Here is a 6,110-nt window from a genome sequence, read left to right as displayed (position 1 = left end):
TATTTCACCCTTAATACTAGTAAGAATTTCCTGTTTCTTTGCATATCTGCTATCGTTTTATTATGAAAGCTGGACATTTAGATGATATGTCAACAAGTCTGAATTCTGTTTTCTTTTTCGCCCTCAGTGTACCACCACTGATGTTTCTGTTACTTATTATTATTCGAGTTTTCAGTCTGCATAGTTTAGTCATTTGTTGCCACTGTGGGTGGAGGTTATGCTTAAGCACCACAAGCCCACAGAGCTTTTATCTGCTAATTGGAGAGGATGCAGGCTGGAACACGTGATGCTGTGGCCTGTTCTGAAATCTCCTTTGGAGCTCGTGATTTGCAGGAATCCCTTGTCTCTCTCACACAAGCATAGTTTTGGTCAGCCTAGGGACTGTGGAGAATTCAATTCACTCCTTCTATCCATGGTTTCCTCAGTTTTCAGAATATCCCTGTTAAATTTCTGGCTGGGCTGTTTCTTGCCCTGAACCAGGACCACAAACTCATTTTTTTCCTGACTGTGTCAAAATCTGCCACTTGTAGTCAGCAAAGCTGTAGGTTTTTACATATCTGGTTCTGGATTGAATTTTCTATGTTTGGCACCAAAGCTGCTGTTTTGCTTTTTTTTGGTTTTTTTTTTTTCCTTTTTTTTTCCCAGCCAGATCCAATTTGATGCAACTAACAGTGTACACATGTAAATAGGATGGGAGGATGAAGCTGGTCTCTCCAGCAAGAAGACCACCAACTCCAGTTTTTCTGTTTTTCCAGGATAAACATGCCTCAATTTGTTTTCTAATTGTGGTTAATTTCCAGTGTACCTGAAATGTTTCTGATAAATTTTTCCCGATTTTATATTTGATTCCTTCTGTGAGAGATTAACCAAATTGGCAACCTCTTCAGATTGCTCTTACCAGGAGTACCTCTTAGCATTTTATTGCTAATAACTCAAATATACTACATTTTCAAGAATAATCTCTAAATTATGTGCCTGAAGTTTTACATTTACATAGTAAACACAAATATGGATAATATCTAAGATTTTCAGGAGTGCAGAGATCTATCATAATAGGGCTGAGTGGAATTTTTAAAAATAGCTGGCAATCTGCCATGGTGTCACAGAACTTGACTAAAGAATCTAAGATCAGAAATTATTCTTAACAAATCAATTTTCCTCCTGATTTGAATTAAGCATATGTCTCTGTGAAACACACCTTTAATCATAAAAACGTTTGTAAAAATTGGTGTTTCAAAATGTGAAGCATGAATGTATGTCCCTATCTGAAGAGCATGTATATATGTGGCAAGGATTGTCAAATTTCCATGGACTTGCTTCCTCCTTGTTCGACTAAGCCTCTGGCACTTGGCTCCAACTGAATAATACAGGGTAGAAAAAGCAAAGACGAAAAATTACTGACCTCTCGTCTGAGTCAGAAATAATTTAAAGAATTGAAGTGAATGAATTTGCAGAACTCAATAATTCTTAACCATTCTTTCCTTCCCTACATCTTTCCATCTCTTCAGCTCCCAGGGGCAGAAAACAAAGAAATAAACAAAACCAATTGGTGGAATCCTAGCTCCTTTCACATGGCTTTTCCACCACTGCCCGGGCTTTCCTTCCATGAGCACACCTTGATGGAGCCACCAAGTGGTCCTCAGGAAGTTTAGTGAAACTATGGAAACAGTCGCCACACAGGTATTGCCTCTTCTGACCCTGAGCTGATTTCTTTTCAGATATTCACCCAGAGGAAAGCATTGTGAAATCATCTCTTCGGGTCATCGTAAGTAATTTATAAAGCTGTGTTTTGCTCATAATACTTCCAGGATTTTAGTAAAGTGGATAAATTCAGTGAAAAGTCAGAAGTAGTGAGCAGAAAGGTGCACTTTTCCTTCCCGTGAGGTTGCCAAGGGATGCTTTTCCATAGAGTAAGAAGTGGTGACCTTTCAATGCTTGTCCTTCCCATTGATGCTTTTCACTATGTTGCCAATTTGAAAGACCAAGTTTTATTCTTTGTCTCATTGGAAAAAGGAAGGAATCAAATTTTATTTTCAATAAGTAAGAAAACCCCTAACTTCTCCCTTTCTACTTTTCAGTAAGTCCCTAAAATGCTGACGGTTTTTTAAATTTCTCTAAGAAAGTAACATTTGTGCCATTCTTTACTCTTCACTAATCCTTTGCCTTTCTCCCCTTAACTTCTAGACAACTGGACACCTTAGGAGTGTGCAACTTGGTAACGTTATGGTGAGCTCATAAGACTGATTTAAAGTGTTCTCAGTAATTATCTGAAGTCACTTATCAACATGTTAGTTCTTCTTCATAATAAGTCACTTATTTTCAAATTTCCAATGTTTGAGTAAGCTCAAAATAAAAGCTGAGACTGTGTTGGTTTAAAAATGTGAATGCTAAACTCTCTTTTCCTTTCATTTAAATTATAGAAAAATTGTGCCATAAAGAAAGAGTCAATCGTGCCTGTGATGGAAGTTATCATTTGAAATTAATTTAGTTTGTTTGACATGCACACCCCTTTCGCATAGTCACTACTTTATCATCTTGGGAAAAATTATCTTTCTCTTTTGTCTAAATAGAAAAATAATGATGTTGATTCACATCACATGATAAATTTCATTTCCAAGTAAATAATGTGCAATAATTACAATGTGCATATAGATTTTTGTTCGTCTGAGCCAAGAAGTACTGAGAACAGGAAATCATATCATTTATCACTTTCTGGTATGAAAGATTGTTTTCTCCCTGTAGCTGTTGCTTGTTTACAGTCAGTAACAGCAGGTGGGAAGAAGCAACTCACTGCTTTCTTTGCTTCGAAGTGATTTATACAATTCTTAGCGATGCAGACAATATATATGATGGATGTGCTGTTTAATTAGACTGTTGTAAAAGCTGTAAATACATCTACTAAGTGCACTTTTATGTCTGTGTACATAAGCAATTTTAAGGAATGTCATTTATACTCCACCAGGCATTGTCTGGGCTTTTGGAATTGGTTTTGGGGTATACATGTGTTTCTTCTGGGTTTTTATTTTATAATCAATAAGGATTTCTAAATAAAAGGATCTATTTGGAAATATACTTGGAAAATATGGAAGACAAAAAAAAATAAGAGGTCTCTTTAGTATGAACTTTTGGGACACAAACATTATCATTTCTACTATTTAAATTAAGCCACTTAAAAACATTCATTTTGAACATTTAAAAAAAAAAAAAAGCTTGACAATCCAATCTGTTGAACATCTTCTACAGCCATTAGCAGTGAAGTCTACAGAACTAATAGTGTTCACCATATTCAATTTATTCTAACATTTGTATCATGTTCATACCCTCTTTGTGATCCATTAGTAAAATAGCTCTGCCTTATTATGTGGAGTAAAAGTGATTTATTTTAAGGTTGCTATTAGACTTTGGACTCATGCTGCAGCTTCAGCTGTTAGAGAGCTATTGGAGCCAATACAAATGCATCCTACGTCTGAAGCTGATGAAAAGCATTTGCCAAAAGGCAAAAGAAAATTGACTTGAACAGCTCAGAGATTCTATGTAAATGAGCTGCTGTTCTTTTATTGTTTTTGTTTTCAAATTTTCCTTTTCATTACAGTCTATCAATAGCACAGGTAAGCAAATTATATGTGCAGTACTTTCAAACTTTATTCTCAGAAAAATTATAAATTTACTACTTGAGCCTAAATATTTTTAAATAGAAATATTGTTATTTAATGGGCTAAATGATCTTACTTAAAATATACCAAAAGAAAAGGAAACCCTCCATCTGCAAAACTAACATATCATCTATGTTATTAACTCTTTTGTGTGAGCCTTCCTCCCCAAGTCTTTTCCCCCTGTGTTCTAAACCATGCCAGGCCTACATTAGACTTTTTGAAACCTCCAGTGAGGAAGAGGTAAATTCAATATTTTTGACAATTGTTATGTGGTTAGGAGCATAAGGACAAAGTTTTGAAATGCCAGTAGATCAACCTGATTTACCGTTATGCATGTGAATAATTGTTGAATCTGTAAAAACTGATTGCACCTCCCTCCTGTCTAACAAATATTTTACTGAGCTTAAGTTAGAATAGTCTGATAGTAAAACAGAGAAAATGGATGAACTTAACTTTATTCTTCCATATTTCAGGACTCAGCCACCGTCATTCCTCGTAGGTATGGAAGTATAGTTTGAGAAATGATCAGCTACATTGGCAAAATGTTTTAATTACTAATAAATATCTATTTCTTTTTCATATCTTAATTTGATTCTGTGGCATTGTTTCATGCACAGAAGCTTGAGTTTGAAATAGCTTTATGAAAATTAAAAGCACATCCAAATATGTTCTTAAAATTCAATGACTTTTGAAAACTGGAAGATACCTTATTGTTTGAGACACCTTTTCTTATTTCCTAAGTATTTACTTAAGAATCAAATAATCATAACAAAGGCATTTTTGGATGTATATATCACAAAATACAGATTTTCACCATTAATTAACAATAAAACATTTATAAATCTGCTTATTTACATTTAGTTCATAAGTTCATAATAAATCTATGTAGCAAAGCAGCATGACTTAATGGTTGAGAAGCTGGATTTTGGAGCCACATTTCTTTGGCTCAAATTCTTATTCTGAGACTTATTATCTGTGTGACCTTGAGCAACTTGAGCTTCCTCAGATTATATTTCAATTTAAAAAATGGGAATAAAAAAGATCAATTTAATCCATTCATATATTTGTCATAGTACACATTTTACAAATGATATCTTGTATCACCTTACAAGAAGCAACAGTATTATGAGACATATGCTCAAAATAATATTCACATCTTTGCTCTCTTTTAATTTCTAACTTTAAGGGCTTTGGACTGCTTTAGATGATATTTATAGTATTTTTTGAGTGCCTACTTTGAGCCAGGCACTATCATATGTGGCAGAAAACACAGTAACTAAAATAGAGAAAAGAAAATCGTTTTGGTTTTTTTTTTTTTTGTTGTTGTTTTTTTGATGAATTAATGACTACAATGACTCGGACTAGTGGACAACTGAGGATAAGCTGAGGCAAGCTGCCATTTCCCTCAGGCCTCATAGCAGAAGCCAAAATGCTTAGCAGAGAACCTTCCATATAGTAAGTGCTCATTAAGGTTTAGCTGTTTTTATTTACTCTACATCTCTTCTGATTCTTAAAGATGATATTTCAGTAGTTCAGAGTAAATGTCCTAGCTATGCTAACCTAGCTAAACTAGCTGTAACCTAGTGATGTAGCTATACTGAAGTCAGACTTGTTTTTTCTTTTTAGTCTGATGTATAAATGAGTGACAGAAATGTGATCTTTCTTCTCTTCCTCCCTGTGGTTGCCTATATTTCTTCCTTTCAACATTCTATCTTCCCCCAGAGTGAACCTTTAATAAAATGAGCATCAATGAACTTAGAGAATTATTTGATATGAATGACTGGTTTTTTAGAAGAAATGACAGACATTTAGACACAGTGTAGAGTATTCAGCACTGACTTTTCCTATTAAAATGAACATTTTTATGTTTTTCACACTTAATGGCTATGTAGCTATACTGAAGTAGAACACAGAAACAGAAATATGATTCCAGAAATGTCATATGAACTCAGTCACAATCTTCATATACTAGGCCAGGATATATTATGAGGCTTAATGTAATTTTGGGTACTTACAGCATGTCCATAGCTTATTTCTTGAAAGACAAAAGCATCTCTCTTGCACTTTACTAATAACTTTCAATAAGTCAAAAGATGATGAAAGTACTATTGATTGTGACTATGAGCATGTGTGAGGACAATAGTGATGAGATACTAGCCAGAGCACATTTGAACAGATGTGATGAGCTCTTCAGCAGCCTGGTTTATCTTCTTTCCATGTGCTCCATGCTCAAAACTAGGGCTCATTACAAAATAACAGAAAGACACAGAAGACTTTGGTGTATGACTTACATTGTCTTAATTTTCTATGAAATTTAGGGGATTGGTGATATTTCTGAGATGGTTGGAGCTAAGCATCAGATGTAGTCTTCTTCTTGATATAATTACAACAAATGGAAAAAAGAAATAAAACATTTTTAACTTAAAACATCAGTTTACATTCAAATGAGCTTTTCTG

This window comes from Cebus imitator, unplaced genomic scaffold (genome assembly GCF_001604975.1).
Source record: "Cebus imitator isolate Cc_AM_T3 unplaced genomic scaffold, Cebus_imitator-1.0 Scaffold462, whole genome shotgun sequence".
NCBI lineage: Eukaryota > Metazoa > Chordata > Mammalia > Primates > Cebidae > Cebus > Cebus imitator.
The sequence above is the reverse complement of the archived record's forward strand: the minus strand, read 5'-3'. Positions refer to the sequence as shown.